Raw genomic sequence first — 25,087 nt, 5'->3', positions numbered from 1 at the left:
TCAGCTCTTCGAGCCTTCCTCAATGGAGAATTATAGGCCGGATTACCACAGTTTGCACATATGAACAAACCTGACTCGGTAATGAATGATGAGGAACATTTAGCACCACCATCTGACCTAGCGGGACATGAATCTGTAATTGAAGTACCCGTTAACAAGTTGGGGCAATACTTTGAAGGTGATGAATCTAATGCTACTCTGCCAATCACTACTAAAGGATTAACTGTAAAGGGAGTCCTTGACGGTGGTGCGGAATCAGCATGGTGACAAAGAGTTGTTGGGAGTCTATGGGGCGACCTCACCTTGAAGCCACAAGCGTAGTGGTAAAAATGGCTAATGGATCTATTGTTACGCCTATTGGAATGCTTAAGGATCTCAGGATCAAGGTCTTGGGACACAAGGTAAGGCAGACTTTCATTGTTATGGATTTTTCCAAGCATCCTATGTCATTTGAGATGATCTTAGGGCGTCCATTCATGAGGGAAGCAAAAATGGTGCATGACTGGTCCAAAAACCACGTCTACTTACAGTTCCAAGACTCTGTCATTCGAGTTGATCTTTTAAGTGGTCGAACGCATCCTCTAGGAAATAAATTCATCATTGATAATTGATCAGACACAACAATTCACTCAGCTCCATTACAGTATTGTTACACGTGTGACGAAGACACGGATATTGGGGAGAACTCTCCTTATATGGATATCCTACCCGGAATGGCTGAGTCAGACAATGTCGATTGGGTACACCTAGCGGCAACTATAGATACATGGGGAGCTAGAGGAACAACCTGGGTAACACCAGATGGGGAGGAGATACCACACATTGCACCAGTAAACATGTTAGGTGTAGCGCATGTAACATCCGATGATAAGAAAGAGGCACACCTACCTGAGAGTGAAACCGATGATTCCTCAAAGGCTTCAGGCCAATACACATCAAAAACGGAATCTCAGGGAGAAATGGATTCAGAACCTGAGGAAACATCGAGTGAGCCAAGTATAGAAACTGAACACTCAAGGTCTAGTACGACCATCTATGGTAATTTATATGAGAGTGAAGAAGATAGAAGCGAAGACCTATCAAGCGAGTCGAGTTCAAACATTTACCAAAATCAAAACCTTAACAAGAAACAAAGGTCATATAAGAGACGACGATATCGAGCAAATGTGAGAGCTAGGATAAACAAGGAAAGATCTACTGCAGAATGGCTTAGCTATCTAGGGGCATGTGATGCCCATCGAAAGCTAGTAGACAATTGGGGTGAACATCTCCAGAGTGTCATGTGGTGCAGCCCGCGACCCATTGACCTCGCTCAATTGGAGGTTACAGAGACGAAATTGAGTCGAACTATAAGAAGACGTCAAAACCGAGAGTTAGCACAACAACAAAAGGAGGCAGAACTAAAAGAAAGATCTCCGTCAGGACAAGAGCCTGCTGACTTACATACGGCTCCTGAACATTTTAAATCTTATACCACGGGGGAGCGAAAGGTTGTGTATGCCAAAGCCCAACGAATACCTACCAATGGAAGCAGTGGAGTCTATGATGGTCCAGTGGTAGTTAAAGAGATAGAATTAGCAGAACCAGGTGAGGAGTCTAAACCAGTCTTTATTGCTCAAGACCTTACCGAAACTGAAGAGGCTGTACTTAAGGAGCTCCTCAAGGAATACAAGGATATCTTTGCTTGGACATATCATGACATGAAGGGCGTTCCACCTTCTGTGGTGCAACATACAATTCCCATGATCAACACTGCTAAACCCGTCCAGCAACGACCCTATCCAATGAATCCTAAGTACGCCAAAATTGTACAAGAAGAGATTGAAAAACTTATCCAATGTGGGTTCATATACCCTATTGAGCACTCAGAATGGGTTTCTCCAATAGTCATTGTGCCAAAAAAGAATGGGAAACTAAGAGTGTGTGTGGACCTCAAGAAAGTTAATGCAGCCACTAGGAGAGATCATTATCCCTTGCCATATTCTGAACATGTGCTTGAAAGAGTTGCGGGCAAGGAAGCTTATAGCTTTTTAGATGGGTACTCTGGTTACAACCAAATCACAATTGCATTAGAGGACCAAGCTAAAACTGCTTTTATCACAGAGTTTGGAGTGTTTGCATTTCGTGTTATGGATTTTGGCTTAACGAATGCCCTTGCTACATTCCAACGATTAATAAACACTGCGTTTAAAGAATTTCTAAGGGAGTTTTGTGAAGCTTTCCTAGACGACCTTTGTGTTTATTCTTCTTGGGAAAAGCATTTGTTATATCTACGAAAAATATTTGAAAGGTGCAGATTTTATCGCATCTCATTGAACCCTTTCAAATGCCAATTTTGGGTTAAGCATGGAGTCATTCTAGGGCATATAGTGTCCAAGAACGGGATATCCACAGATGAGAGTAAGATTAAAGCCATTGCCGATTTGCCACCACCTACGAACTATAAAGGAGTTCAAAGATTTATGGGCCATGTTGGTTATTATCGAAGATTTATTTTAAACTTTGCAGAGATAGCGCGTCCATTATACAAGCTTCTTATCGAGTTTCACTGGATGGAAGAATGTCATCAATCTTATGAGTTATTAAAGAAGGCCCTAACAAGTGCTCCAATCCTGCGAACACCCGATTGGAATGTACCTTTTCATGTGCATATTGATGCATCAAATTTTGCTATTGGGTGTGTTCTAACTCAACCAGGAGAACATAAATTGGACTACCCTATTAGCTTTGCAAGTCGCCAATTAAATGATGCCGAAATGAACTACACTACTACAGAGCGCGAAGGTCTAGCTATGATTTATGCAGTAAAGAAATTTCGCTATTACCTTCTTGCTACCAAGTTTGTGTTTTATGTTGATCATCAAGCATTGCTATATTTGGTAAACAAGCCGTGTTCCACAGGTCGAATTACACGATGGTTGTTAATTCTTCTTGAGTTTGACTTCACCGTTGTTGTGAGGCCTGGGAGAAAACATGTCATGGCGGATCATTTATCTCGTATCCCTAATGGCGAAGCTCCTACGGGGGTTGATGATGAATTGCCTGATACTCCTTTGTTCATTGTTGAGACAATGCCTGAATGGAGTGAAAAGATTGTTAACTTCTTAGTTAACGGTTTTCCACCCAAAGAACTGTGAAAAGATATAGCTCGAAAATTAATGAAGGAATGCGAACCCTATTGCTTACTGGCTGGAACTCTCTATAAGAGAGGAAAAGATGATGTTCTTACACGCTGTGCCCGCGAGGATGAGTATTTATATATTCTACAAGAGGCACACATGGGTGTAGCTGGTGGTCACTTTTCAGGAAACTTGACTGCCCGAAAGATCTTACAGTCAGGCTATTGGTGGCCCACTCTGTTTAAGGATGCATCACTTTTTGCAAAGGGATGTGATGAATGCCAACGCTTCAAGAAGCCACAAAGAAGTGATAGGATGCCTCTACATCCCATCAAGGTAACCCAACCATTTGAAAAGTGGGGCTTAGACTTTGTAGGACCGATTAGTCCGGCTGCACGTAACACGCAATCACGATATATCATTGTGGCTACCGACTATGTAACCAAATGGGCTGAAGCAAAAGCAACACGAAAGGCGGATGCAAAAACAACAGCTAAGTTCCTCTTTGAGAACATTATCACACGTTTTGGATGCCCCTTTGAACTTGTGAGTGACAATGGAACTCATTTTATAAATGAAGTAATAAAAGAACTCACATCAAACTTCATGATATCTCACCACAAGTCTACACCCTATTATCCCCAAGCAAATGGCCAAGCTGAGAGTACCAACAAAACTCTCATCTCCATTTTGACAAAGACAGTTGAGGCTCATCGCACTAATTGGGACCTAAAGCTTACATCAGCTTTATGGGCTTATCGTACTGCGTATAAAGTTGCTATTAATTGCACACCGTTTAAGATGGTGTATGGCCAAGAAGCAGTTATGCCATGGGAATTTGTCATTCCTAGTCTTCGAGTAGCTTCTCAAGAAGGTTGGGATGGTAACCCCTTAGTGGAGCGATTATATATCCTGGAAAGGCTAGATGAAGAGAGGCAATTAGCTTTGCGAAATGCTCTAGTGGAGAAGGATAGGAGAAAGAAGTGGTTTGATAGCCATTTAAAGGATAAAGACATCAAGGTTGGTGATAAATTTCTTATGTACGGGGTACGTAATGAAAAAAAGAAATTGAAATACGCTAGTAAGGGGCCATATCGAGTGTGTGAAATTACTCCGCAAGGTACCATTCGTGTGGAGACTCTAGATGGAGTTGAAACCATTGGATTCCTTAATGGGAGTAAATTCAAAAGATATTATGATCCTCTAAGCCAGGAAGAGTTGCAAGCCATCCATCAAAAGAAGGCTGCCAAGGAACAAGCAGAGCTTTAAAAAATCCAAGCAAGGGTTGAGGCTCGAGAACGACAACAACGTCTTAGACGCCAACGAGAGGCTAATCTGGGAATCACGCAAGCATTTTTTGAGGACACAGATGACGACTCATTAGAATCTGAGCCACCCCTACCATACCCAATTGAGCTAAATAGCCCCTATGGGAAAGTACTATACAATGCCTTATTAGATACGGGAGCTAAACACAATTTGTTATCCTATGGAGTTTGGTGTCAATTAGGGAAACCGACCCTATCCCCGAGTACGATGCAAGTCAAGGGCATTAATAAAAAGAAAACTGCTATTCTTGGAGTCCTTCAGACCCCTGTTGTCTATGACAATGGAAGCATAGTGCAGAGGTTTCTAGTCATGCCCGCAGGAGCTATGGAAGGCAACGTAAACCTGGGACGCACGTGGATGTTGGAAACCAAATGCACTATTGATTGTGATACTGGTAGTGTCACGACGTGACCACCGACTCTTACCCCTATCATTCAAGCAAAGTCACCTACGTTGCAAACTCTAGCAAAGTTGAAGGATAGCCAACATTCACAAGCCAAGGTGGTTAACTCGTCTTTGCCGGCTATCCATGAATCTAGCACTTCAACACTTGTAGTTGCAGCAAGCAGTAATATTGCAAGTACTCAACCTGCACGACCTAAGAGTACATATCAATGGGTCCCCAAGGCCTTACTTCCAACTACCTCAACCCTCCCATCCATTCCAAGAAAAAATTTCCCCGGAAAACCAAGAGCGCGCCCCAGGATAGTCAAGACCAAATCACGATGGATTCCAAAACAATTGTTAGAAGCCCAAGGCTACTATGATGGAAATGAGCAAATTTACGTACCTAAACGTAAAATGTGTCCTGCCCTATCAACAACAAACCCATATGAGTTAAACAGTGTAACGCTAAAGCCAATGGAAGACCGTGGGAAGGGAAAGGTCACAGAATGCTACACACCTAGTCCAGAGCTAGTTTGGGCTCCAAGGCAGAACCAATTTATTCCACCTAGCTCTGGAAGGGGGGAGTTCCATGAAGCTTCTAGCTCCTCATGTAATACATCCATAGAGGTAAAAGCTTCTACACAGCCTCCATCTATAGTAGTGGACCTCCATGAAGCTACAAAAGAATCCACACCTCCCAGTGTTCAAGAATCACCTGATGAACCACTTCAAGTTCGATCCTGGGAGAGTACCTTACCACCCTTGCAACTTGACGAGGCACCTAGGGTAATAGAAAACTACTGGCAAAAATCCTCACCTATTACCAACTGGAACAATTGGTTTCAAAGGGTGACAAGCTCATTTCAAACGGTATGATCTACCCAAGGAAGGGGGGAGTGTTTGTGGACATCCATCATTCACTTGCTTCCCTCTCAACCTTTCTCCCTGACCTCTTAATCTCCGATCTTAGGGAATGTATATATAAAGCCTTATACTCACAAAAACAAGATAAAAAAGTAAAAGAGCCAGAGCCATAACACAAATCATAAAAACAAATTATGCACAAGAACACGACCCTTGTAATATTTGCACTCTAACCATCATCTATTTGCGTGTACAGATATGGCTAGTACGTTAGAGTCATCCACTCCTGCCGTGGGTGAGAGGTACCCTCGTTACTTTTCACAAATATTTCACATGGTCTTTCCAGTGCTTGCATGTGAATGGGATTTGATAGGTATGCTAGCATGTGAGAGGAATTTTGAGGAGTTAGAATGGCTGATACGTCTCTTGACCACGTCTGATCCATACTTAGTAGAGAGCGTTTCTCCCATTGCACAAGCCTACCCTTTTGACCAAGATGACTATAGGCGTCTAGTGACCTTCTTAGTAAACATGGGCACCTATGATGAAGAAGAAAATTTACAGGACTACACGGATGGCACATATGGTCTCATGGATGATGACTTTGTTTATCTCGACGACGAAGATAGGGGTTTAGCCTTAGGGTTTCCCCCCAACCTCTACAATATCCTATTCCCTTGACTCTCTAGGGGGAGTGCAAATAATTAGGTTAGGGTTCCTTATGTTTTTTGTTGTGTTCAATAAGTGTTGGTACCTTTTTCAGCTAATGTGCCTCCTAGAGGTATTCCTTTTGTTTCCTAGTGTGTACAGGAGCGTGTTGCTATTGGTAGGATTTGGACCTTCATGGAATCTTTATCTCGACTCACTCTTCAAATCAAGCGCGACCATCGACACAAACAGGTGTTTCTTGTCCATTAGCATTGCCCCTTATCTTTTTTGCATCTATGATTGTCAGCTTTAATTGTGATTGGTAGCCTAATATTCACCGCATTTTCTTAGTATCAAACATTTAATTCAATGTATTTTTTTTGTCATAATCACTTGTCTAGGTTTAAAAATCAAGCAGTCCGACAAACTAATTTAACCAAGCTAGGTGTTAGAAATCTTCTCTTAATACCATGGGGAATGCCTTCCTAATAATTAATGGTTACTTAGGTTCTTAATCCGATTTAGGCAGCATTGTGTGAAATGTACTAGGGCTTTCTAGTGGGCTTGACCCTATTGACCTTTAGCTTAAGTATTATAATGGGAGTTTACTAGTGTGATGAGCCTGGGAGGTGTATCAGTGTTATATGACCCCCCAAAGTTACAAAATTAAAATGCTGAAAATGAACAAACAAAAAATCAAAGTGCCACACTGTAAAATCTTAAGCTGGAAGAGAAATCTCAGCTTGATTTGGTACTTCACTCACATGTATTGCCTATGGTACTAGAGCCCTAGAGGTTCCCAGTATGGCGCTTTTACTTGAAAAGCAAAAAACCCAAGGCATACAAAATAAGCACACACATCAAAATTGAATCACTGTGAAAAGACTTTGGGGGGTCAAAGAAAAAGTAATCAGTCAGGCGATGATTTCATGAGAAATTCCTTTTATGGTAGCTTAACTACAAGGTCTTTTAGATATCGCCTCTAGTCAGCCCTCGAACATGAATACTTGGCTCTCGCGATTAAACAACTTAATTGACCACAGATAATTAAGAAGCTTACCCATGGTATTAATATTCGATCTCTAGTGCCTTTCGACCATCAAATTAACGACCCCAGACTTGTTTAATTTTTTACCTTTACATCTGTTTATGCATTTGATTACATTGCAATTTAATGTTCATTGCTGACAAATTGTTTGAAATTCTTTTACCAAGCAATTTGTCTACCTAAAACTGCATATGCTTTGTAAGAGAATGCAATTATTGTGCCAATGTTGTTTGATTTTGCAGTGACTGAAGAAGGCTAAGGACATTCATCTCAAATGCTCTTCCACCTCGAGAACCAGCTTCAACTCAATAGCTTCCGAGGACGGACTCTACATCAGGTAGGGGGGCATGTTAACCCTCATGGCTCACTGACACCCCATCACCTACGACGGACATGTATTATGTATTTGGTAGAGTCAGGTACTGGGCTTGTCAGACCAATAGAAAAAGGGTAAGAGTGATCGCCGATGAGAGGCGCACTCTAACTGGGACATTCAAGGGATTAGTTGGCTAAGCATGGGCGCCCAAGTGTGAATGGGGTGAGCTCATATAAAAGCCAACTAAACCTAAAATTCGGGGATTCTCTCATTTGTGCAATAGAAGAGTACTCTTGCTCCATCTCCATCTCCATCTTCTTCTTCTTCACCTCCTCATGTGTGTGTGTGTATGTGTGTGTGAGAGAGAGGGAGAGTGTGTGTGCGATCGAGCATTACGAAGGCACGACGGCGGCGAAGCGGTTGAGCGCGGAACAACTGCAGCTTCTTCTTCATCGCGACGAGGAATCCTCCACGGCAGGAGCATAGAGCGGTGAGTGACACACCATTGCCCTCTTTTGAGCTTGCTAGATTAGTCTTGTTGTGTGCTTGGAGCCATTTGTGGCTCGCACACGGTGTATCGGCAAGTCCCTTGCTTCGACAGTGCGGCAAGGAGCGCACAATGATGATGCCCCCATGTTTGTTAATTATCTTGTTACTAGGTTGCAACAAGCTATGGGCAACCCCTCTTTGCAAGCCGAAGTTACTCAACAACTTCATGCTTATGGGATTTTCTTTTCTCTCAAAGAGGAGAGAGAGCTTAGGAGGCCTCATGGTGAGACCCCCCAAAAGGAGAGAGAGCTTAGGAGGCCTCATGGTGAGACCCCCAAAAGAAGACTCTCTCCCATACGAGAGGAGGAATCCAAAGAACGAGAAAGTAATGACTCCCTAGGTTCCTCAAAAGATGTAGCTCCATGAAGATGGCGGTCTAGACGATCGCCAACTCCTCCCAAGAGGAAATGGTTAACCCATAGTCCTTCTCCTCGTCACTCCAAAAGGGAAGAGAGAAAAAAAAGGAAGAAAAGGGCAAGAAAGAGGTCACCCTCTTCTCCTTTTTCTTCACCTTCCTCCTCTATCGATGAAAGCTATGGCTATTCTCCTAGAGAATACAAGAGGGAAGGACATCACAAATCTTACCCTGCATGGTGAAGGTCACAAAACCTAAAGAAGTTCAAAGAGGGAGGAAAGATTATCTCTTTTCTCACCTATGATGGCACCTTTAGTGCTACCGACAAAGTATTGGCCTTCATCCAACAATTTGATGGGCCTTTGGAGACGAGGGCTTCACGGATTCCTCCAAGCTACACCATGTAGCTATGCACTTCCAAAAATTGGCTCGTCAATGGTGGGCTAGCCTTCGTGGCAACGGTGAAGCCCCAAAGACATGGAAAACTCTAAGCATTTCCATCATGAAGCAATTCCTTGCAAGTGATGCAAAGGAAAAAGTTCTTACTAAATGGTAAAGTTTAAAGCTTCTCTCTCATGAGTCTATCCACAAATAATTGGACAAGCTTTGGGATTTATATCTCAAGGCTACTATCTTTCAAAAGATAGACTTTGTCGAGCAAAAGCAACAATTCTATGCGGGATTACCCAAAGAGATGGCCGAGTATGTCAACTCTCAACGGCCTGGTTCTATCACCAAAGTAATCCACTACACCATGGTTGCTTCGCACATCCATTTCCAACAAGGGGCTAGATGGAATGTCAAGCCCATGGAAAATAAAGACAAAAATGATGCCAAGGGGAAAACCAATGCCCAAAATTCTTACCAAGGCTATTCCAACAACAACAACAATTGGTCCAAGGAGAAGGGGGTTTACAAAGGTAAATATAAACTCTCTCCTAAAGAGCTAGAAGCTTTTAGTAAGGACCACAAATGTTTGAAGTGTGGGGAGCAAGGCCATGGTTATTGTCTGCAATGAGACTCCTAGAGTCTCTATGTTTGAAGCTCCAAAAGAGGATGCTCATTGCCAAGGATTTCTCCTTTCCTATGCTTGGGGAAAGATGCAAGAGCATGATGCCTTTATTTTGTTTGACCCTAGTTCAACTCACAACTTCATATCCACGGAGTTGACCACTAAGCTAGGCATACAAGCCCATAAGATGGGAGATGCATTGAAAGACAATGGAGCTATCAAGGGGCAAGACGTCTCAGTTACTTCTTTCATTGGAAAATTAAGGCTTCATGTCCAAATCTATTTGGACAAAGAGGATTTCTTCATCTCCCCTCTCAAACATGAGAATGTTATCGTTGGGGCACCATGGTTTAACCGCATGGCTTCCAACATGAATTTCCTTGAAAGGAGAATCTACTTCACCTACAGGGAAAAGAGGATTTACATAGATGCTAATGAGTTGGGGAACACCATATCCCTGCAATAAAGGGAATCAAGAGGAATTAGAGTTGTCTAATTTTCTAAAATGATTCCAAGATGTTTTCATTGATGACATCCCTAGTGAGCTATCTCAGAAATGAGGGATGATGACCATGCAATTGAGCTCCTATCAAGAAGCTCACGCCTAACAAGCCTCCTTATCGAGTTTCACAAGCTCAACAAGAGGAGACATGAGGCAAGTGCATGAATTCGGGTTTTTTTTTTTTAAAGGGGGAATGGTGAGGTCTAGCTCCTCTCCATTTTGTTCACCATTGCTTTTAGTGCAAAAGAAAGACGACACATATCACATGTGTGTTAAGATCACTATCAAAAATAGATTTCCTGTGCCACAGGTAGAAAATCTATTTGATAATTTACAAGTTTTGGCCTAACAAATGCTCCAGACGCATTCAAACTCATGATGTGGACAAAAATCTTCACGCCATCCAAATTCTCTTGAAGAGTACAAGCAACACCTCCAAGTAACCTTTCAAGTTGTGTGAGAGAATAAGATTTTCATTAATCAAAAGAAAAATGAATTTTTTCTACAAGAGATTCAATACTTAGGTCACATTATCTCTAAAGATGGCACCCGTATGGATGCAACAAAGATAGAGGTAATAAAAAGATGGACTAATCCAAGGAATCTACAAGAGGTACGAAGCTTTGTAGATATGTGTGCCCATTACATGACTTAACAAAAAAGAACATTAAGTATTCATGGAATGCAAAAGTACAAGAAGCCTTTGATGAAGCTTAAGGAGAATCTTATCTCTCACGTGTGTTCACACTACTAGATCTCCCAAAGCCATTTAAGGTCTAATTTGATGCTTTGCTTCAAGAAGGGCATGCCATAGCATATGAGAGTCAAAGAATCAACTTCAATAAGTGAGTATTGGGAAAATACGAAAAAATCTACTAGCTATTCTATATGCCCTAAACACGTGGAAACACTATCACTTCGGGACTCCATTCATCCTACGAATGGATCACAAAGCCTCAAGAACTTCATGACGCAAACCAAGCTCCCCAACAAACAAATGAGGTGGGCAAAATTTCTTTTGCACTTTAAATTTCATATTGCTCACATTGTTGGCAAGCACAATCAAGTGGTCGATGCATTTTCACAACGACCATGGGTCAATGTGGTGTCTATGGAAACTCACAATGCTCTATCTTTTATGATAGATGAGTCTGCTACTACGGACCGAGACTTTAAGTACGTAATTACACCCTTTGCAATAGGGAAGTAACAAGAACCATTAACCTTGAAGGATGATTCTCTTCCAAATGGCAATAGGCTATGTGCTAATCACCCATACAATAAGAACGTCATGTATGAATCCCATACATCTCCTTATGTGGGGCAAAGAGGAAATCCATAATCTACTCTTCAAGGAGTAGAAATGTATTTCTGTTGGTCTACCATGAAAAGTAAACATACAAGAGTATGTTTCAAAATGTGTGGTATACCAAAAGTTTAAATTTGATCGAGGGAAGCAACTTGGATTGTTTCAGTCTCGACAGGATTAACAAGAAAACACACTCTATGTCTGTCAAAAAGACTATTGAGGCACATCAAATGGAAACCCTCTTCAGATCTCAAATTTTCAAGCATCATGGATTTCCAATACCCATAGTGTCGGACAAAGATCCTAGAATGACCAGTAATTTCTAGAAGGGTCTCTTTGAGAATATAGGAAGTAGATTAAATTTCTCTTTCGGCCTATCATCCACAAACGGATGACTAAAGTGAAATAACTAATCTAACGATTCTTGATCTACTAAAAGCCTATGTCATGGAAGTAGATCAATGTTCTCAATGATAGAAGTACCTACCTCTTATAGAGTATGAGTACAATGATATTGTACGTACTTCTATGGGGAAAGTACCTTTTGAGGTTAAAGAAGGAAGATACAAAAGTCCCTTACTACTTAAAGTACATGGGAAGGTCTTCGTTGTGCTGATGAATATAGCCGAGACCTACAAGAATCTTTTTCCAAAGATTAAAGGGGCTATATCCATCTCATAGGAAAGGCAAAAAGGGTTGCTACTAATAAGCACAGAAGAGTCTTAGCCTTTAAGGAAAATGATTGGGTCTTTCTAAAGTTTCTCAAGGCTCATATGAGGCACACTACGGGCAAGAGTCCTATGGACCATCAAGAATATGATGCTAAACTAGCAAAAAGATATTATGTTCCTTTTTAAATTCTTAAGCTAATCAATGAGATAGCTTATCAATTAAAGTTTCCCAACCATTGGCTCATGCACCATTTTTTCCATGAGAGCCTATGTAAGCCTTACAAAGGAGCGCCATCAAAAGAAGCAAAAGCCCTCCAAAAATCGAAGATCAAGAAGAAGTACTTCAACCTATGACATGAAGACAAGGTATTAAGAAACGGTAATATTATCTGACAATATCTTATTAAGTTAAAAAATTATCCGTTTTAAGATGCTAAATGGATGCAAGGAACCTAGCTTAAGGATAATATGAACCTTGTGAATGCTTACAATGCAACACTAGAGTAAGCATATGAAACTATATTTTAAATGAAAAATGTTTTTGTCTTATAAGACTAGTTCTCTTTTTATTGTGCACAAATTTAAGAAGTATGCATGCTTAAAATCATGTTTGGGACGACGAAGTCTCTCAAAAACCATGTAGAATTTGTCACTCTACTTAGGAGGATGAAATGGACTAAAGAGCAGACATGCTTGTGGCAGCTATGTCTCCCAAGCACCAAATGGATTAGTCATCCATCTTGGAATGATGTCGTAGGGTAAAAAGGGATTCTCTACCCACTAAGACAAATTGACTAGTGACTATGACTTTATCTCTTTTACCTCATAGTCGAGGACAACTATGATTTCAAGAGAGAGTTAATGTCATTAAATATCTAGTATCTAATCAACCCAAATGATTTTCTCATATTAAACTGATCATTTAATATGGGATAATAAACGGGAACAAGGGTTAGAATATAACATGTGCTTACGGATCTATCTCAACACGAGGCCAAATGAGAGATGGTCTATCAAAGAGCAAGGTTAACTAATGAAGCTTAAATTACCTTAGGGTTAGCTTCATTAAAGACCTCCAATGGTTAGTATTAAAAGTCCTTTGACCTTAAGCAAGCTAGGGCTGAGCTTGAGGTGGGAACCCGACCCAAACTTAAGCAAGCTAGGGCTGTGCTTGAGGTGGGAAACCGACCTAAACTTAAGCAAGCTAGGGTTGTGCTTGAGGTGGGAACCCGACCTAAACTTAAACAAGCTAGGAATGTGCTTGAGGTGGGAACCCAACCTAAACTTAAACAAGCTAGGGATGTGCTTGAGGTGGGAACTCCACCTAAGGTGCTTGTCATGCTTGATGACTAAGGTACTTGAGGTACTTGTCACATTTAATAAGGAAGTTTCTTGAGAAGCTTCCTATGCATGGGGGGTAAGATGCTTGAGTCAAAAAGAGAACCTACACACTTAATGAGGAAGTTGCTTGAGAAACTTCCTATGCATAAAAATCCCAAAGTTATGGGAATTCTAAAAGAGCACATGGGACACATGTCAGACTCTCACTAAGCTTAACCACATGGTGTGCTTGAATGCTATTGGTTGGGCTAAAAAGGGTTCCAATGAGAAGATTCTACTTCCATCTAATAAATATCTAGATATTTTCAAGATCGGGTAAGGAGGACACTTGTCAAAAGACTACCCATGTGCTTGATTGCATGCTGCATGTGATTGGCTAAGAGGAGAGGGGTCCAATGAGCTTGTAGCATGTAGAATTTTTGCCGAAAGCAAGGAAGGGGGGTGCTAGGGGGATATACTCCACACACACACACTCATTTGCAAGGCCATTCTCACTTGGTGAAAGTTTAGGAACACCACCTCCTTGTCCAAGCTTGTGAGAGTGAAAGCCTACACCAACACTCTTGGCTATGGAATGCAAATCCAACCAAGAGTCATGCTTCAATGCTTAAGCTTTCCATCTTCTCCATCTTCATTACTATGCTATTATGTATGCTAGCAAGAAGAGTAATGATAAGTGAGGAACTATTTCTTTCTCCTATGGAATGTTTCTTCTTCCTCTTTTCTATGCTCATTCCCCGCTAGCTCTCTCCACCTTTTAAGGTGTTTGAGGCCTTGGGACTGAGGCTTGGGATAGTTAATGCTTTCTACAAGTTTATGTTATGCTTGTGATGCATGAAGCTTTCCATCTTCATTGCATCACGTAGGTCACAAGGAACACAAAGATTGTATTGTACCAAGTCTCTCTTGATAGGAGAAACTATAATACAAATGCCTACAAGTTTATGTTATGATTGTGATGCATGAAGCTTTCCATCTTCATTGCATCACGTAGGTCACAAGGAACACAAAGATTGTATTGTACCAAGTCTCTCTTGGTGGGAGAAACTATAATACAAATGCCTATTGGAGGGGGGACCGGCTCCATATGAATCCGGTCCTCAACTATTGTCATGTTCTCTAAACTCTCTCTCTTGCAAAAGTATTGTTCATGCCAAGTTAACTAAGTACCATGTTTATGTTGCTACCATCAATTAAGTTCACCCACTATGCTCACAAAGTAAGCTCTCAAAAATGCTTCACCTAATTTCCTAATTCCGCTACTCTCAAAGTTCATAGGCCAGTTCCAATGGAGGACCTTGCTTTTATGTTTCAATGGAGCATATTTTGGACAGGTGGTAGACCTTGTTTCTCTCCATGCTTCAATGGAGAGAAAAATTAGCTTGGACAAGTGGTGGACCTTTCTTTTATGTTTCAAAGGAGCATATTTTGGACAAGTGGTAGACATTGTTTCTCTCCATGCTTCAATGGAACCCACCTTAAACAAGTGAAGTACCTTGAAACCAAACCCCCATAATACAACATATTAAATAGGTTGGAAAATTGGTGGGATATGAAACCATTCATGATAGATCATAGTATAGGTGAAAACGTAGTGGTCCTTATATCAATTACCCATGCATATCTTGGACAAGTGGTGGACCTTGCTTCTCTCTATGTTTCAATGGATCCTATCTTGGACTAGAGATATATCTTACTTATTTTAATGCTTCAATGGATTCTAGCTTGGATAAGGAGTGGACCTTCAAACAAAACTCCATAGCATAGCATATATTAAAAATTCATGGGTTTTATAGAGATTTTCTTGCCTATTTTGGAGAGTTGGTAGACCTTTATTCTCCATGATTCAATGGATCTGAGGTTGGACAAGCGGAGCTGGAGAAGTGATCAACCTTAAAATGAAACCTCCCATGCTACAACCCATCATAGATTGTATATGTAGTGGACCTTGCAACTCTTTTATGTGCCTAGCTTAGAGAAGCATTGCACACTTGATAATCTCCATACATAAAGGCAGGGTTGGACAAGTGGTGGACCTTCAAACCAAAATCTCTATGCAGTAATAGGCAAGTAGTGGAGCTTGTTTTCTCCATGTTCCAATGGAGCCTAGCTTAGACAAACAATGGAGCTTGCTTCTCTTCATGTTTCAATGGATCCTACCTTGGAAAAGTGGTGGATCTTTTCTTCTCTCCATGTTCCAATGGACCATAGCTTAGACAAGTGGTGGACGTTGAAAAACACCCCCCGTATACAACATATTATGGGGTTTTCATGTTTCAATGGCACCTAGCTTGGAAAAATGGTAAAGCTTGCTTCTCTTCATGTTCAATGGATCCTATCTTAGCCAAGTGGTGGACCTTGAAACAAGAACACCCCCCCCCCCCCCCCCCCCCCCCATGTACAACATATCATGGGTTTTGAAATCACTGGGAGAAAATAATAGCTTTGACAAGTAATGGACCTTGCTTCTCTCCATGCTTCAATGGAGCCGAGGTTGGACACATGTTGGAGAGAAGATGGTGGCCCATGAAATAAGACCATTCATGCTATAACCAATCATATGTTGTACACATGGTGGACCTTGCAATTGTTTTATATGCCTAACTTGGACAAGTGGAGGACCCTTGATTACCTCCAAATATCAACAACAAGCCAAGTTTGGACAAGTGTAGTACCATCAAACCAGAATCTCTATGATACAATAGAGTATAGGTAGGGCACATGGTGAACCTTGATATCAAACCATCCATGCTACTAGAGATGATAGTTTGCACATGTGGTGGAACCTTGTATCAATGTTGTATGTGTAGTTTTTGACTAGTGATAGACCTTGAAACTAATCCCTCTAGGCTACAAGAAAAAAGAGATGGATGAGGAGGCTAGACTACTTTTGTTGCATCAACGCATCCCGTGTTACCACATATACTATAGGATTCTTGTATAAGTGTTGGACCTTGTGTCAATGCTCCATGTCTAGCTTGGACAAGTGGCGGACCTTGGTTCTCTCTATGCTTCAAACATGCAATAGATTGGAGACACAGTGGCCTTTTTTCTTCAATGATTTTATTTTTTGGAAACCTTGGAGGCACCATGTAAGAGGCACTCTAAAGTCTTCCATACAATGGACCTATTGGAGTATAAAATAATGATATCTTTCTTTGATCTTGTCATTATTTTATGCATAATATTTTCTTCTTTTTGCAGACACAAAGGAGTTAAGTGATATAAAAACTAGATGTATTTCACACTATGATTGGCATGAAGATCCTTTTGGGACACCAACTTTTCCTATTCCCAAAGATGCAATTTTCCATATTAACGATGTGGATTTTGAAGTGCGACTGTCATGTATTCAAGGAGCTGGTTATGGGCTATTTGTGCATACTACCCTAGAAAGTGGTGTGACTATTCTAAACTATGGAGGGCATAAGTATAGATTTCAACGCTGGAAAAAGGTATGCAAAATATTTCCAAGAGCTTCTAAATATTCTCTTCTAGAGGATCCAAACATAGAAGAAGAGGAAGATCAATCATACATTATTGGTTGTGTAGAAGAAGGAAACGTGTCGGGCTATATAAATAGTTCTCACAGTACAAGTGTCTGTCCCAATGTACGCTATACATTTGATCCAAATTTTCCACCTTGGCATAAATGCACCTCTTCACACATCAAGTCAGAAGAATATGGCCATGTATGCATTGAGACTATTTGTCAAGTTGAAGCAGGAGAAGAGTTGTTTGTTGATTATGACTTTACTTGACATTGTAAAGTATTGTACATGGATGGAAATCTCAAGTACATGCATGATTTTCATTTTTCATGGATGAAATCTCAAGTGAATGTAACATTTGATTATTGTTTAGTTTATGCTCACGAGAATCTAGAGTGCTCTTATGCTTTGTGTGTTGTCTAACTTATTTGATTACCTTGGCCATAGAATCTTGATTCTACTCTAGATTTGTGATAAATCTTACCAAAATTTAATCAATGTCTAGGTTGGACAAGTGGTGGGGCTTCAAACATTACTGTCTTAAACAAGTGGAGCTATCTTACTTGAATAAGTGGTGGCCTTTGAATCCAAATCTAAGCCAAATCTCTAATTGTTTGCTTGTAGTCTAGGTTGGACATTTGGTGGACCTTGTATCCATGTTTCCTCAACAAGTTGTAGCTTTTAGTTTTCACTTTAAGTACTCATGTTTAATAAAGTGTAGGATGGAAAATGTTGCTTTAGTAGACTATATTTTAGACAAGTGGCTACTCAAAAATAGGCTCAAGAAGAAGCTAAGTTTTGGATTTTAAAGACCAAGGAACAACAAAACCACGTACAAGTACTACCACAACCTACAACATCCCCTCCTCCCTAGATCAAAACAATTCAATCAGAGAAAAATTGGCTTGGAGATATGGATGTACGCGTCCAAATAAACCTTCTAGATGGATATTGGTAGACACTAGAGCGTGATCGAATGCCATCAAGTACTCCATGTACATGAAGATGTCAAATGTACCTTTAACAAAAAATCAAATAGAGCTCAAGGCTGCAAATCAAGGCACCATGGTTAGCTTAGTTCAAGCAAATTTTTCAATCAACATCAATGGCCTTCAATGCCCACATCGATTTCATGTTATGGAAGACACACATCTTAACAAAGGAGTCATCGTAGGTGTACCATGGACGCGGACTTACAAAGTAGTTTTGAATTGGTAGGAGAAGAATTTAAAGTTAAAACTAAACAACCCCTCTTATGTCACTTCTTTGGCACAAAGTGATGACATGTGGGAGATCCAACCTATTGTTATGGAACTATAGCCAATGTTGCCGCCTAAGTTTGTACGACAATTTCATGGACAAACCGCAAGGCAGGTATGGATGTGAAACTCCATTATGGCAAAAGAGCCTATACAACTATGGATATAAAAGCTAACAATCCCACAATTATACTTGGAAGTAAAAACCTCAACATCAGGAAAAACCTCAAGTCAAGCAAATTAAGTATCAATGGATTCCAAAGCAGCAAAAATCCAAGCAACCTCAACCAACCAAGACAACCTGCAAATGGAGACCAAAACAACCAATTCAACAGTCTCCACAAACAAAATACAAGAGCACACCAAAGAAGACACAAACCATGGAAATCAAGACATCAGTACTCCAACAATTCACAATCAAAGAAAGAGCACACCATTTTCAAATCCTTTTGTTCAGACAACATAGTATGGATAAAGCCTTGCCAACAAAAACCATTGAACAATCCATTCAATCCCCACATCTTGCAAGAATATTGTTACCCCATGCATCTCTTTCATTGTCAAATAGGGGTCACATTACACGATGTTCTCACCTATGCTTATTGCACAGACCTTCGTTTACAAAGACTCAAAATGGGACGGGGGGAGTAGCAACCTATTGCAAGATCATGAGCTACAAGATGATGATAGTTCATGTGTAAAGTGTATAAAGTGTGTTTTTTTGCTTTTTATCTAGTTTTATCTCTTATCAGACATAGTAATAAGCTGTATTGATAGATATTTGACAATAATGATGCGTAGAGTGCAAGTATGTATATATGAGTGAGAAAAACAATTTGGCTAATTTTTGGGTAGGTAATAAGAATTTTCTTTAATTTCTAGTTATTAAGAGTAAAACATTATGACAATCAACTGGGAAAGCAAAAATTGAGTTCCAAAAGCAAACCCCAGATCAACAAAGCAAGATATTTGAGCATGTCAAGTTTCAAAACATTTGGCACACATCAAATTTTGGCCAACTTATGTCAGATCAAATTTGCAGAGTCGAGGACAATCAATGGCCAGATGTCCAAATGATGAGCTGCTTGAGCCACAGATTATATGCCATGAGCAATCAAATTACGGAAGATAAGTGTGCATTTGATACTCGAGGCAAGTCGAGCACATATAGGCAAGATAGGGAGAAGCAAACCTCATTTGTACTTGCTACAGCAAGGAGAGAGAGAGAGAGAGAGAGAGAGAGAGAGAGAGAGAGAGAGAGAGAGAGAGAGAGAGAGAGAGAGAGAGAGAGAGAGAGAGAGAGAGAGAGAGAGAGAGAACTTTGTTGTTGTGACCTAGAGCGTACAAGTGCACTTTGGAATACTACAGGCACTCGGAGCCATCACTGGGCACCGGAGTCAATTAGTATGATCTAATAACCTCCCTCAACAAATATATGTAAGCCACACAAAAAGCACTAGATTAGCCAGATCAATCGCATCAAATATGGGATTTGTGCAAATTGTCAGAGCAGATAGAGAGGGTATAACTTCTTCAATGTCAAAAAGCTTTTGTTAGAAGAATCCCCAAGCCAAGAGCTTCCAGCACATGCAAACATAGTCAAGTTTCGTGGTGGAACATGGATCAAGATCTATGTTCTCCAACCTCCAAAATTAGAGAGTTTTCTCCTACTGTAGTATACCCAACACAATGCCTCTTCACTTTTGCAATCACACTTCAAAAATGTGCTTATACCAACATGCCAAAATGGGGCCAACAATGTTCACAACTAGATAAAGTTTGGGGAAGTCAAGCCTCAAATTTGGGCAAAAATGGAGACCTAAAGATCTAAAAACCCTAAATTCTCAAAATTTTTGTTTGCAAATGGTCATTTTGACATATGCTAGGTAAGAATGATACAAACCCCAAAAGGTGATGACCAAAGGCTTTGGGGACATGTCTAGATCCTTCCCCACAAGTTTGGTGCAAATTGGGTTCCAAACATGGATGACGATCTATGTACCGCAGGTACAGATTTTGCAAAGTTTGGGTCCCAATTGTATGGAATTGTCAAAATCATCAAGTGATGAAGGAAATTGTACAAAATTTTTTAACTTCCAAGAGATTGGCAACTTCAGAGTGTTAGAGTGCCAAAGTTAGAGTTTGGGGGAATAAAACCATTACGTGATGAACTTGGGAGAAATGCCAAGAAAAAGTACAAGATTTGACAACAAGGCCAAGAAGGTCAATTAGAGCCAGATGGCAGTGAAATTTGATGTACAAGTAGACATAAAGATGTTAACCAACCTCCAAGCATTAGATCAATAAAAAGCATCACCTAATAACCACATGGGTGCATCAAAGTGGGATCCAAAAACTAGATATGCTTAAATTGAGAAAACAAGGCCATAAATTAGGAAATTGGGTTAATTTAGTAGAATTAGATCTGAATTTGAAAAGATTCCACCAGTGTGCTAGGATAGAATATAGGAACATGCCCACAAAGTCTTAGCCCAAACTGTGACCCTACATGGATCACAATCCATGTACCTTTTCCAAACTTTTGGGCCAAGACTAAGCCATCATGATTTACATGCTACCTGAAGTCTAACCCCAAAGTTTCAAGCCATTCGAACATCAAAATCCTTGTGAGAATTCCAAAATTCTCCAAGTTTACAAAAAATTTGCAAATTTTGGCTTAGAATCTCAATCAATAATCCAAATCACAAAAGTTTTCACCCATAGAATTCCTTGATCATGCTAAAGTAGATGGTGCAAAGATCACTCCAAAATGTGTTTCAATATGGATCATGATCCATGTACCTCTGACCCAGAATTGACCTTACCCAGTTTTCCCTAGTGCCTATAGATGTCCTAGACACATTAGTGAAGTTTTGTCAAATTTGAAACTTTTTTACTCAAGTTATGCTCATTTTCATTTGATGGTCAAGTTTGCATTGAATAGACTTTTTGAAAAAATGTTGATCACCTTATGGGAACTAAAAGGCTAAAATTTTGGTAGCAGGATACCACAGGTACGTGCACAAAAGGAGTGGGAAGTTACCTCCTATGAGATTATCGACATCTCCAATGAAAAAAATCATGTCATGGATGAGGATATGGAGAAAATTCCAGACAACATATTCATCGGCAAGTTCCAGGAAGCTGACGGCACTAAGGTTAAAGACACCATTTTTCCAACGGATCTTTGAACACTAAAAAACTAGAGGTGATGGATAGTTCTAGGTGTCTACTGTTAAATAGATTTTTTAGACTACTACCATGGGGGATAGAATTTCAAAGAGCCCATGAGCTAATGAGCACCATTCAATATAATGGATAAGCCACATTGACAAACAAAGATGGAGCTTCTATTTGAGTGAAAATTACAAGTGGCCTCATCTGCCAAGCACTCCATCTACATGTAGGAAACCACAACTTATTGTTAAAGACAAAAGCCATTGACAATGATAAAGCTTTCATCAAGAAACAAGGGCACAAGGTGACTTACCAGGATTCGATATACTCAGACATAGAGTTGCCATTGCAATTGATATCTCAGCACATGAAGGTACAAAAGCCACCTCGCTATATAGATCCCTTTCTACATGTAGCGGTGGTCATGGCTATTGGACAGGTTCATCAAGTGCGAGCTAGGCAGATATATCCTAGACAATATAGTTGAAGTCAAATTAAAGAGAAATGACAAAAACAAGGTGTACACAAATGTAGGGGGCTAATGCTTACACATATTTCTTACTAGGCCCTGGGATTTACAAAGAGAAGGACATGCGTCACCAGTTCCAAAGCACCAAGAACTAATAGTGAAGCTACAAAGTTGGATTTTGAGCTTCATGATGAAACCATGACCAAAGAAGATGTTCCATCAAATTATCGGTCCCTTTGATTAGAAAAGACCGTAACAAAACAAGAAATCTTAAAGTCTCAGGCACAAAGATCTATGGAGAAAGCTCAGTGGCTTAGACAGGAGTGACAAGCAAAGCAAGCTGAGGAATAGAAGAAAGTGGAAAAAACACAAGCATCCTCCATATTTGAAGCCAATGATGTTGAGATAAATGCAAGGAGACAAAAAGCTTGAGCAAAAATCAAGCTAGCAGATTCCACACGACAAAGAGTCCACAAAGTTTTGGAGAAAAAAGCTGAACAAAGCAAAGAGGAGGAATCTAAATGACAAAGACAACATACTAAGACTCACCATTAGATTCTCCTCATAGTCAACAATCACATCATGAGGAAGTTGCTCAAGACACAACAACGACTAAAGATGCAAAGCAGGAGCACACGGTCTCCATCAAGCCACCATATTCACCTCCTATTGATCAAGAGAAAAGAGAGTTTCAAGTTGAAAAGGAAGAGCAAAAACGTCTCGACGAGCATTGCATAAGAACTTTTTTGAAGACTTCTCAGATAGCAGAGACCTCCTACAGAATAGAGGATCGAGTAAAAAGGGATGTCCCGTTCCGAACCAAGCAAATGAGGCAACGGAGAGAATCCTTGAAGAATTTGATATCTAAGGGCACCTTGAGATGATAGAGCTACGATTCAGATGGCAAAAGGTGATAAGACAACTTCGGATCCAAGATGTAGAAGATAATAAAGGTAACACTCACAAGGCAAACCAAGAAATATAGCACCTAAAACATCAAGTCAACATCTGTGGGGGGTACCATCGTAACGTAGCTCCAATGACCAACCATAATTATCAATCTGAATTGATGAGCTACCTCACTATGATATGGAAACACTAACTCGATTAGTGAGCTAATCATGGCAACGTTAACAAAACCTCTATGAGGTGAGCTTCTCAACCTATGGAGGAGCTAAGCCATAATGATTGGCAATCTCCACATCCACTTCTTGACCTCAAAGCGACCCAATCACACACACTAATGATTGCAATGAAACACACAACACTAATCTCATCATGCAACACACTAATCACAAGTGCACACACATAGATCTATTAAGCACCCACACTCCAATCAAACCTACATGCACACACAAATAATAGAGGGCAATCACATAAGATTAGAGCAAGATTAACCACTAATTAGTTAAGATCAAGCTAATCAAGCATCATCAACAATCATTATGAGAGAGGCATAGTGATGGAGATTTAAGCATTGATTAGTGTTACTCAAGTCACGTGAGAAAGGATAAGCTCAAGGACTCCATAGCCACACACCTCATGAGCTCTCACTAAAGAGTGGTATCAACAAATGAGACTGAGAACCTAATTCCATTTACACACTGCTTTATATACCTAGGGTAAAAATATGCAGTGTCCAGGTGCCCAAGGCCTTTAGGGCTCCACAACTTACTCAATCTGCAACCTAGGCACACTAATTGACCTATTTTTTATAGCTTGGAACTCTTATTGAGCCCATAACACATTACAATTATTACAATGACTTGAAATAAATAGAAAAACTACAATACATGACCATTTTAGAAAAATGTAAAAAATGTGTAACTCCAATATTTACTGCTTCTTTGTATATGTCTTTGATGTGCATTCATAAGGCTTGGGTATTTAGTAGCTTTTGTTAATTGACATTGGCCCAGTTAACATTGCCCCCTTTTGATTTTAGTACATGTTCTCGGGCATTGTTGAGAAGTGTCCGTGGAGGTTGGAAGGTTGTTGATTGGTTGTTGATGGGATGTCTTCATTTGTCTAGTGATTTATTGATGATGTTCATTCTACTGTATCATCTTCATTTGTCCAAAATTGTCTCTGATGTGAGAGATGATGTGGCATTTGTCTGTTGTAGCAGCATATAGCGAGGTTTGCTATTTATTTATTAAGAGTATATACAAGAGAAGTAGATAAGTGAGTATCTAAATTAGGTTTAAATATCTGGATGACCAAAGGGAAAAAAACCAGTGGAAAAAAATGCCTTTGGGATACGCGTATTATTGGAGTACTTATTAGCATGAAAATTATTACTTAAGTACTAGAGAGATTATTTACTGATGGATATAGAATTCAGAGGGAAAAAAATATAAGAGTAGCAATATGGAACATTGGTTTGCCTGTATAGTCCACTCAAGGTGCATAGGTGGAAGCAAAAAAGAAGTGTCTAATGCATATGTCCAATGATGGAGCATCCTATAGCATAATAGAAATGCACGGAGGACAATATGCTATGCAAGAAATAATTTTAAGGGGTTCTTCAAAAAGAAGGTGTAGCTATAAAAGCATATGGCATGGATTAACAAGTTGGCACCCCTTTAAGAAGGGTTTTCGTTAACGAGGATATGTGCTCTCATCTTATTGTGCATTGTGCGTGATTGTTGGACTCTACGTCACTCCACCATCATTAAGTTACTAGAGTTGGATTCTTATGCCCATGTCATCCACCATGAGCGACATGACTTAGATATGCTCAACTCTTCCAACTTGAGTGTAAGCCTAATAACTACAACTCTTAGCACGATTTTAATATGACTTGAAGCTTTGGATCTAATGCTTTGTTCATTTTGTGGCTTAGCAGCCCGCTGACTTTGACTATGCCAAAGAGTGTTTTTTGCACCCTAGCAACTTGACTATTCACATTCTTGTGCTTACTACAAACATTTATTCATGTAAAAGTAAGCTTGAATCTTCATACAGTGGATTCAGCTTTGAATCTATAGCTTTGTTTATTGGGTTGTCCTTCTTTGATTGTGAAGCCTCTCCATTGTCTATTTAATTCTCCAGTTAGTTCTATTGTAAGGAGCCTTTCATGTTGATGTAGGCCTTTTTTGACTGTTAGCATTCTTCCTTTGACTCAAAGCATTGGAAGACTTATGAATCCAAATCCTTCCATTACCTTCAAAGCTTCTTTGATGGGAATTTTATTTTTGCGAGCTTTCATTTTTGAGCTTTTACAATTGTAACTTTTTTG

The sequence above is a fragment of the Adiantum capillus-veneris genome, chromosome 2, assembly GCF_014529385.1.
Source record: "Adiantum capillus-veneris isolate H3 chromosome 2, ASM1452938v2, whole genome shotgun sequence".
Taxonomy (NCBI): domain Eukaryota; kingdom Viridiplantae; phylum Streptophyta; class Polypodiopsida; order Polypodiales; family Pteridaceae; genus Adiantum; species Adiantum capillus-veneris.
This window is presented reverse-complemented; position numbering follows the sequence as displayed.